The sequence below is a fragment of the Tripterygium wilfordii genome, chromosome 20 (assembly GCF_013401445.1).
Source record: "Tripterygium wilfordii isolate XIE 37 chromosome 20, ASM1340144v1, whole genome shotgun sequence".
Classification (NCBI taxonomy): Eukaryota; Viridiplantae; Streptophyta; class Magnoliopsida; order Celastrales; family Celastraceae; genus Tripterygium; species Tripterygium wilfordii.
The window spans coordinates 8572722-8584309 of record NC_052251.1 but is presented as its reverse complement, the minus strand read 5'-3'; the positions used below and the strand labels follow the sequence as shown (position 1 = coordinate 8584309).

Below are 11588 nucleotides of genomic sequence, written 5' to 3'. Positions count from 1 at the left end.
CCATCAGTGTTGATTCCGGATTTTGTTCTCTAATGACATCTTGCTGGATTGGGCTTGTGGACTTAGTAACTCTGCCAAGGGCCCATGTGAATAGATTCATGCCAGATCCATGACCTTTTGCACCAGATGTGCTATACCCTGGTAATATTTGCAAAAGAGACCGTAATGTCAAGGTCTTGAAGCTGTTTTTGCAATGAACAACTACTAAAAATCCCCTGTTTTAACTTTGGTGTCATTATAAAAATTTTAAAAAATGTGGGTTGATATTTATAAGGGGTGTTTTAGTAAAAAATGGGGGTGACTAAAGTTATCCCACGTTTCGGCCTCTATTTTGAGCTTGTTTCTGGGCTGTTTTTCGGACCCATTTAGCCTTTGTTTTGGGCTGTATTTCAGACCGGTTTTGGACACATTTAGGCCTCTATTTTGGGCTTGTTTATAGGCCCTTTTTGGCCCATTTAGCCTTTATTTTGGGTTATATTTCAGACCAGTTTTGGGCCCATTTTGACCTCTATTTTGGTTGTTTCTGGGCTATGTTTGGGCCCATTTTAGCCTCTGTTTTAGGCTGGATTTGAGACCTGTTTTGGGCCCATTTTGACCTCTATTTTGGACTGTATTTCAGATCAGTTTTGGGCACATTTTGACCTCTACTTTTGGCTTGTTTCGGGGCTGTTTTTTGGGCCCATTTGGCCTCTATTTTGGGCAGGATTTCAGACAAATTTTGGGACCATTTTGACCTCTATTTTGGGTTGTTTCTGGGCTGTTTTTGGACCCATTTTAGCCTCTGTTTTGGGCTGGATTTCAGACCAGTTTCGGGCCCATTGTGGCCTGGATTTCATACATGTTTTGAGCCCATTCTCACCACTGTTTTGGGTTGCTTTCATCTCCATTTGGACTTTATTTTACCTCTGTTTAGGGGCCAACATTTATTTTATTATGTAATTGTTTTGATTTCCAAAATCGGGATAGCTATCATCCAAGACAAAGACGGTCTTTACCGCCCACTTACGAAAAACAAATTTAATCATAAAATGGTTATCGTTAAATTTAAGAGTGGGACATTTAATTCATTTATTCCTTTGCAAATATTATTTTTGACTCTCCTCCAAAAAAATGATGATTTTTTTTTCAATAAAATTATGCAAGCTCGCGTACTCCTTTTTCAATGGATTTTGTCCCCGTGTAAAAGGAGTTGTTTCTAACAAATTCTCTCATTCTCAAAAATAAAAATAAAAATCTTTTCACAAGCTTGCATACTCCTTCTTCGAGGGATCTTGTCCTCGTATAGACGGAGTTCTTTCAAAAACCTCCATTTTCCAAAATTCTCAAAATATTTTCATTAGTCCTTGTTTAAGTCTTGATAACCGTGCAAGTGGGTGTCGTAGGGTAGGATGTTAACACTTTCCCTATGCTCAATCGATCCCCGGACCCAATTTTCAAAATGACAGACTAATATCTTAAAAGATGACTAATTGCACCTCCTAAATAATTGGTGACAACTTCATTGTTTTTATAAATACACTCGAAAACGAACGTTTATTTTCCTCAAAACAACGCGATTCCTCATATCATTCAGTTTTTTTAATAAATATAAAAAAATACATTTTATAGTTTTAACAAAATAAAAAATTATTATTTAAAAAAAAGAAAAATTGAAAAAAATTAATAATATAGTAGAATTGGAATTTAGGTGTAGGGCACAGTCCAAACTCCAAACACGAGTTGGCGGGAGAATTCTCTCACCAGTTGTTTTCTTTTCTGTCAAGAATTCTCTGGAACATGTCTATCTTCCTTCTCAATCTTGTTTGGATAGGACAGAGAGATAGAGAAGAGAACCAGAAAGCGAAATCTGGAGATGGGATTGGAGGATGTTGGTGATTTGGCTATCCATGTTATATAACTGAAATTGGATCCAGACGACACCGCCAAAGTGGCTTGTCTCAACAAGTTCTTCAGGGCTTCGGCTTCTGTAGATTCTCTCTGGTCCAAATTTTGCTTTGATGATCTTCTTCTTGCTTCCCCTCTTGACCCTGCCGGTGACACCGCTCCTTCTTTCAAGGTATGTAAAATGAAAATCAATCCATTATCGTTTCTGGGTTTTCGTTTTTTTTTTTTTTCCATATTTTTATTTCTGGGTCTTCTTCATGTCGACGATGTCGCCAGTCTGTTGTCTATCTTATTTAAGTATTATTTGCAGTATTTTAGTTGTTTAATTATACTTGTCTTAATTTCTTGTTGCGATTTCAACATGAAACAAAAAGAAAAGGGAAATTTGAGATACGACGTGTGCCAGTTTACAATAGATGCTTTATCAATTATCCACTGATCCCTTTTGTTGATTTTTATTAGCGAAAACTTCTTTTCAAAGCATGTCATTACAGAATCTCTTAGAGCATAAGTTTCTTAATTTCCTGGTAGGATTTGTTTAGAATATAAGGGGCATCACTTTTGCGGTAACTTGCCGATGTTTTGACTATTTAGTAGCAAACATATAAGGGTTTGATTTTGCAGTTGCTCAAATCTGTTTTCAAGAACGTATGTTGTATACCATCAAAGTATGCTACTAATGAGACTCACATTATAAGGATGATTCATGTTTGAGATAACATTGGCTAACTTTGTGGTACATCCAATGCTTTATTTGAATTTAATGGGGTTATTGATTGTTGTAGAGCTTATTCTGAGCCTAAGGTCCTGCTGTGGCTTTGTTTCTTTTTTTTATTTGTCTTTTAGATTAATAATGCTACTTTTCTGATTTATGTTTATCTCCAGGAAGCTTATCAAAGATGGCGAGAAGCTTTTGGTATGTACCCTTGGCCCCTAGTCCAACGAGTTAAGAGATGTTGGGATCAGCTTAGAAGCTGGTTGGCCACAAATTTCCCTGAGGCTGAGGCCACACTTCGTACTGGTGCATCAGAAGATGAAATTCGAGAGGTTGAGAGAATTTTGGACGTAAAATTGCCTTTGCCCACTAGAATTCTGTATCGTTTTTATGATGGTCAAGAATTTAAAGTAGACGATCTTTCAAGAAGTAGCAATGGCTGCTCATTAGGTGTCATAGGTGGCTATGCTTTTTATGATCACTGGGTCAATGTCTACTTGCTGCCATTAAGTCAGGTAGTCTTGGAGACGAGGAGCGTCGTCCATCACCTAGGAATTTCTGGTAGATCAAAGTATATTATTGTGGCTGCTTCTGCCACATTCAGTGAAAAGCTATTTTTCCTCAATTGTGAGAATGGCCAGCTACATGTTGGCACCAGGAAGCTTCCAACCGATGGACAAATGATTCAGTGTGTGCCCAGTGATATGATAAGCTCAGTGCATGATCTTAGCAGTGATGGACAGCAGAATGCCATGCTGCTTTGGCTTGAAGAGCATGGTCGTCGCTTGCAGAATGGCATTATCAAACTTCACGATGACAAAAATTTCAGAAGTATCTCTCTCTTTCCAGAGGAACCTCCCCTCTGTTCGACTGTTGTAACCAATGGTGTGAAGGTAAATATTGATGCTGACGCGTTGGTTTGGACTATCTGCGACTGCTAGTATCATCTTTATTTTGCTTTCTAACATTTAATATCTTTGAACTACATTTTGGTCCCAAATCCTTCTCAACTAAACAAAAACTCAGGCTTTGGCCTCAAAAACTAACATTTTTTGGGCTTGACAACCTTAACAACCATGAGTTGAATAGCCCTATGGTATGTTGCAAGAACACTATTTAAGATGACACGTACATCGTAGAGATAGCGGTGCGGCAGTGGGTAGAATTGAGAGAAATTGTATAGGAGAGAGTAGGAAGTAAGAGGAATGACTTGAAGTAGTGACGAATGATATGGATAATAGTAAGGATTGATGGAAGTATGATCTTTGACAAAAATGAATAGCAGAAACAAATAGAAGGAGTGGATTCCCGTTGATTTTCGTAGACTCATGTAGCCGATCCCAAAATTTTGGGAGAAGGGAATTGAACAGAGATATTTCTATATTTGCTTCTTTTAGTTGTCACTAAAGTTGTTTTATGTGCCCACTTCTACCATGGTCTGTTGCTGCTCCAATCACTGTCATTCTTCTTTTCATGTTTAGATGCTAATAATATTGATTATCACTTCAGGTTCGTGCTTCTGCGGTCTTTGTTCCCGAGTTATCGGACCTTCAAGATGGATCAGAGAAGTACTGGTTCACTTATTCGATCCGCATGTCCCTTCTTCCGGAAGGATGCATCATCAATGGAATGTATTTCAGCTCTTGCCAACTTCTTCGGAGGCGCTGGATCATCTGTGCTAATGATACTGTGGTGTCTGATGTTAATGGAGAGGCTGTTATAGGCAAGGTATAACTCAAAATTAATTTGTTCTTTCCTTTTTTCCCCTTCCTTTAAGTGAAAATTTTACTTCACTTTTGTTTCATAGAATTCCAGTGTGACGGTGCTTTTTTCCCCAAGCATTTTTTCCCATCTGAGGGTTTATTACAATGACTAGAAGTAAAGAACTCTCTCACAGAACTCAAGTGGTACCAGTTCTTATTTTCTTACTAGTACTACTAAAATTGTCTCACTTGTTTCATCAAAGTATGTCCTAGGTCCAAAATTCTCTGTTAAAGGAAGAAAGATGACCAATCCTCTTTGGCCACTCTTTTGTTGTCATTTCACACATACTTCACAATGGTTACTGACCATCATTTGAGAAATTGTTGTACTTTTCTGCTGTTTCAATTTAAGTTCTCCATGGATTGATGAGTCGGAACTGATGCAACTTGTCCTTGGAGTTGTTCTTGAAGAAAACTTATGAGTTGGACTTTTGCGGCAGTTTACCACAGATCCCGTCAAATAAACTGAAAACTGTCATATTTCCATGGCATGGCCTGTGTCAAACCATTTCATCGTAGCACACAAAATTATTTAAAAATCTTCTGCTTCTTATTTCCCTTGGAAATCACTAAATTTTTGTGGTATTCTTAAATTGTAATTAGGTAATAATTTGAATGAGTGACGAAAGTCTAAAAGTGTTCTTAAATTATATCTCGCTCCCTGTCTCTTATATGCTTTCAGTTCCCACTTTTGGAATCTGGTCAGAAAGAATTTGTTTATGAGAGTTGCACGCCTCTACCTTCTTCTCCTGGTTCTGTTGAAGGTTCTTTCTTGTTTGTCCCTGGCAGGTACTCATATAATTCCTTATATGTTTAAATTAGTTTTTTAAGCAACATGCTAACAGTCCTTTCAAACTTATCATCATGATGCCACTGCAATAAGTTTTTTTCACGTTTAAAAAAAGAAATAAAGTAAGAAAGTAAGAAGACGTTGTTAGGGCGCAAGGCTTGAATATTAGACTTTTTTTATGAGTATCCTTTTTATTAGACTTAATGTGTTTGAAGCTATTTAATCTTTGACTCTTTGTTTATTACAATGATTATAAATCCTTTGAAGTTTCAACTTGGCAGATAATACATATTTATACAACCAGCATAGTAGTTTTTTTATAAGATGGTTGTATATTGTATAGTTGTCTACTACAAATAATGATAAAACTGTATATTGTCATATATAGTCCCTTTGAGGACGTCTGCTCAAATCCATCTTTCTATTTCTAGTTGAGTGTGTCTGATGTGTTCTAATTGAAAAGTATACTTTTTTCTTTTGTACTTGGGGTGAATCCCATTTGATCTTTTAGGATAAATGTAACATGAAATTATGAATATATTAATATTACCATTCCGTGGGTCAAAAAATCTTGAGATAATATATCGAAGAACAGTGATATTTGTCTTTACTACTTCTATCTATAGATAGAGGTAAAATTAGTGAATCTATATTAGTCGGGGATATAATATAATCTCACTCCCGAAAACAACACATTAACTCACCGCATGAGGCTTGGAGGAAAATGGACATATGACTGATGAGAATTGTGCTTGAGTTTGACTAGTGGCTTTATTTCATTTGGAATCATCTATTTTAGTGAAGGCAGTTCTTCTTGTTATTTTCTGAAGAAATAATAAGAAGAAAAGAGTTCATTAAAAAGGAATAAATATAATTTTCTTGTTACTCTAGAATGGCAGACCCTAACGGCGGTCCCTTTGAAGTTGAAGTAGCACGATTTCCCCTGATAGTGCCAGACTACATCTTCTGATGACATTGCCAGGTTATTTTCTTGAACTGGAGATACTGGCCAAATTTATAAATCTCTTAAATATCTAATACTGTGCAACTGCAACAATATCAGTATGCTAAAGTAAGCTCATAGCTCTCTTTTTTCCTGCTCTTCTGTAGTGTTTTTTTTTTTTTTTTTAATTTCGATATTTCTATCTTTAGATCAAGAAGACCATGGTAAGATCTTTTGGGAAGCTTTTCTTGGCGCATCAGACGTATTTCCTTTTGCGTGAGGTTTAAAGCGAGTAAATTGACATCGTCTTGAACCTTTTTATGGTCCCTGTTGCTTGTTGCTCAATCGAGCTGCTGGTGTTCTCGGCATTTTTGCTTGTGTGCTTGGAAGCTTGTATAGTGCTTTTTTCCTCCTTCTGAACGTTGAGTCCTGTTCGATGGAAGTTACCTTCTATAGTATAAATTTTTGAGTTAGTTATATGTCAATTTGGATGTTGGAATGATTTTGCATTGGCAATGCATATAAGGTCGAGATATGGCTAAATTCAATTATCATCATCAATTATTCTCAGTGTTACAGCAACTCTCTAGCCAACAAGCATTGAATACACCAGAATTACCCATCGGCAAAAATGTATTTTTTGTCCTTCAAAAATGGATGGGGTTTCATTTTCGTACTTTCTCTTTTTTTGTCCCATTTTCGTGTCCAAACTGTTGGCAAGTACCCATTTCGTCCTTAAAGTGAGATTGTCCTACTAAAAATCTGGTGTGACACGCTGGAGTTTGCAAACCTGACAACCTATCCATAATTTGAACGATATATCCCTAAAGTATTGAGATTTGAGACACTAGTCCCCCACTTTATAAGAAAATAGACACGTCCCTGTAACATCCAACTTCAAATAAGCAAGAAATGACATATCAAATACACGTTGTCCCTGCAAATTATAGCATAAATTAACAACCAGTTTAACAACCAATTATGCAGCTAGATTCACACTTACAATCCACTAAAGAATATCTATGTTAGCAACCACAGAAGCAAATGATCAATGCTCCTACTCTTCATCAATTCCATGTTTTCTTATTGCTTCCATCTAATTTGTTGGTCTTCTATCAATGCTCCTAATCTCTATCTATTAATCTCACTCATGTATTAAATATCTATTAATCTGCATACATACAGACTCTAGTATTCACAATCTATTCAAAATTACACAAATCAAGAACTAGGTTTGTTATCAAAAGCTTCTTACATTACACCACGAAGTACCAAATCATTTAAACAACATGAGTGGAGCATTCCTCTTCTTTTTGCTTGAACTTTCTCCTGACCCCTTAAATTTTTAAGGAAGAACAAAACCTAACTTAGATCCCACCAAACCAAACAGAATTGAAAGAAATATATAACGGAACGCTTTAAATCTAAAATTTCACATTGTTAGGGTTTTAGAGCTCCAAGTGGAGCTAAAAGAAACATATAGCACTGAAAAACCTCAAAACTGAAATTGGTCTTTCTTAGGGCTTCACGGCAACTAATCAAGTCCGAAAGAAGAAAAACAAATAGCTTGGCTGCACTAATATGCAGCGGTTGAGACGAGTTTCCTAAAATTTTCACTGAAAACACACGATATTGAAAATTTTGATTTAGTTGGCGGCGTCTGTAGTGACTTAAAAGAAGAAAAGAAGAAACAGACTTACTGAAGGCAGTGCAGAAGGTGGAGTTGATTCGGTAGTGGAGGCCAATCGAACTGTCAGTGATCACAGAAACCAAACGAAAGGGTTAAAATCGAGATCTGAACCAAATATCTCACCATATTGTCTTCGTTTTGGTCTCCTGCGTGCAAGAAATTCGTACTCTCATTGAGAGATATCGCCAATCTCAATCTGCTACAGTACTCACTTCCCATAGATTATACTCGTTCAATGCCAAGCATGAAACCATCCTGAAATTGCTGGACGCTCTTGCTATAAAAGATTCTATTTTGAAGCTTCTTAAAGCTCAATGAAATAACGCTCAACATGAAGTTGAAAGGATCCAGCAAGAGAAGGAGGACTTACAACAAATATTGACCGCGGAATTAGAGGCAGCTCCAGAGCTGACTGAGGGGTTTAATGCTTTGAACAATGCCAGCATTTCATCTAGGTCAACTATTGAAAATGATGCAATCCTTCATGATTGGGAGAAACTTCGTGCCAACATTTTGGCTCTCCAACAATTTTTAGGCCATTAATTAATTTTTTTTTTTTTGCAATGTTAGATGGACGTTTTCGTCATTTCTTTTAGTGAGATAAGTCTTTCTTTTTGCTAAACAAACTACATTTGTAATCAGAACCATTTTTCAAAACACAATTTAGTTATTTCTTTAACATTCTCCAACGTATTTGGTTCAAGATCATAATGATATAGTCCTTTGGCGTTTCAACTTCTAATAACTACCACGCCATGTATTCAAAGACTTCATAAATGCAACTTTTAATTCCTTGAACCAACTCTATCTTTGGAGCCCTATATAAAGGGGTATTTCGTCACAATATCCTTTATCCTTGTTTTTCTTTCTTTAGACCCTTTTGGGGTTTATTTGAAGAGGCTAATTTGTTCGCATGGTATATAACTCGTAAATGTCAAGGTATTCTTGGTCCAACCATTTTGTGATTACCATGGCGTTTGCAGTTATAACCATGTCAACTATCAAGCCATGACTACTATCGATGATGTTCTAGAGGCTCCGTTTGTTTATGCTAACTGGTTTGCAAGGTTTGAAATTTGAAAATGAGAAGGCCGTGCAGCAGATCTAACCATTCTGAGTTCACTTTTTTGTTTTCAATCTTAAATCGTGTCAACCATTTAGCCTTTTTTGCCGTTGACAATCCCTTTTCCGATAATGGTGTTGCTAGAAGTTTTACTTGTTTGTCCTTATAGTCTTGCTTTTGGAAATGGTAAGATCTTCTTGATTAATAATTCGTATATTTCTTACTGTTTTCTCTTTTTTGACCATGCCAGCTATTCAGTCGTTGCTACCTTTGACGATTCTTTTCCAGCAAAGGTGTTGCTCCAAAGTTTTGTTTGGGGAGACTAATCTGCTTGCCTAGCTCTGATGTTGCTCCGTACTCCATTTTTTATATTGTATTACGGACATGTTCGTCCTGCTCTTTTATAGAGTTTCATGTTCCCAAACTGATGGAACATATTTTTTCAAATATTTGCCATTTATGGCACGAATATGCATATCTCCATCTAAATCCTTCAAATGGTATGCCCCATTAGGCAACACATATTCCACTTGGTATGGTCCTTCCCAATTGGGTGACCATTTCCCATACTTAGGGTCTTTTAAATCGAGAGGCAATCTAGCCTTCAATACTAGTTCTTCTTGCTCGAAGGATTTAGCCATTACCCTTTTATTGTAACACTTGGCTACCTTTGCCTTTTGTATCTCAATCCTATTAAGTGCTTCTAATAAGATTTCATCTAAGTCTAATAAATTTTGCATCATGGATCCTATATAATCTTCTTTGTTCAACTTATTTTGCAAAGCTATTCGTATTGATTGAACATTTATTTCTACGGATAGAACTGCTTCTTGTCCGTATACTAATTGAAAATGCGTAATATTAGTAGCTGAACGAGGACTCGTCCTGTACACCCATAATGCTTGTATTAAAAGTTTCATGCCATTGTTTAGCGTTCTGCTCAATCATTTTCCTTATAATATTTTTAAAGCTTTGTTGGACGATTCAGCCTGCCCATTTGACTGAGCATAATAAGGAGTCGAATTGACTAACTAGACGCCAAATTCGTCCAAGAAACTTTTTACCTTTTCTCTATTGAGTGAAGTTCCATGATCGACCATTATCATTTGAGGAATCCTAAACCTGTATATAATATGGTTTTTGATAAAATCGATCACGCTTTCTTGAGTTATTTCTTTCAAAGGTATTGCTTCAACCCATTTGGCAAAGAAATCGATAGCCACTATGATGAAAGTATGTTGTTTGGACGATGGGGGATAAATTTTCCCTACCAAATCTATGGCCCAACCTCTAAATGGTCGTGGCTTGATGATAGGCACCATCTCTTTAGCAGGTGCCCTTTGGATAGGTCCATGTTTATGGCAAGATTGACAACCTTACGCATATTGAGCACACATTTCTAATGGGCCAAAAATAACCATGCCTCATAATTAGCCATCTCATCTTTACACCAGCTTGATGAGCCCCACATATTCTTTCGTGCACTTCAACCATTATGGATGTGGCTTCTTGCAGACTCACAATTTCATGCAACATGAGCAGTGAATGACTTTGGCATTTGAATTTTCCTATCATTTGGTAGATTACAAGCTGAGAATCCCCTTTTATTCTTACATTTTTTACTACCATTTCTATCAAGATTTCCAGGCCGATGATTAATGCTTCTTATTCGGCTTGATTATTTGTACACACCTCTTCCAATGTAAAATAGAATTGATATGTTTGGTTTAGTGGTGTTATGATAACAATTCCCACTCCTGCCCCTTTGGATGTTTTTGATCCATCAAAATATAGAATCCATGGACTGATGTCTATTGCACTTAGATTTTGTTCTAATTCTTTAGTAGTACTTAGACATGGGTGGTCGGCCAAGAAATCAATCAGGGCTTGATCGGTCCTTTTTTGACAAGTTTAATCGACCAATTGATCGGTTATCAGCGATTATTTTGGTTATTTCAATTATTCAGTCGATAACTATTCGGTTCGCACTAAATATTTTTCAAAAATAACCGATAATTTGGTTCAATTTTTGGGTAATTTCTTTATTTCTTATAACCCTACGTGAAAGTTTCTCATTTTTTGATGATCGAGAATGATATCATACATATTTGCCCTTTGGACATCTGATATGAGAATAAATTCGGGTCGTTAGACCCGCGCGTGTAGAAGTTTCCCCATGATGACATGATAAGTTGGGTCAAACTCCAACGCATGGTGACAAGGGTATTGCTCACCGTGAGAATCAAACTTCATAACCTTTTGAGTCTATACAATTTTGCTCTAGAGAAGTTCACCAACAAGTTATCACCCAAGTGGTTCCAATTCACATGTTGCATAAACTATTAATCTCAGCAGGCTTGCTTCGATTGATATTTTGGAGAGTAAGTGAGGAGGGTTAAGAAGGAAAGGGTAACTTCACCTTGCTTGGATTGCATGAGGGATGGTTAAATGGGGGGAAGGAGGGGGAAGTTCCCCACACTTAACTCTCCAACTTCACATTTTGTAACCCCTCAATTTGGAAGGTTTGTGAGGTGAGAGAAAAATTTGTTGGTATTTCCTAAATCATCCCGTTAACTCACATCTCTTACCTTTCATTAACTCCTATTCACTTTACTCTCTATCCAAATAAGGGTAAGTCAAGGTAGTCCCCCTCTTATAACTCTCCCTGACATAACTCTCCCTGCATTAACTCTACTCTACTCTTCATTTTTCAATCCAAGCAAACCCTAAAATCTTGGGA

The 11588-nt window shown here is 36.8% G+C and overlaps 1 pseudogene; it reads left to right on the top strand.

The window, feature by feature from the left end:
• The first annotated feature begins 1790 nt into the window (after nt 1-1790).
• Nucleotides 1791-6665, top strand: LOC119987472 (annotated as a pseudogene).
• The last annotated feature ends 4923 nt before the right edge of the window (nt 6666-11588 follow it).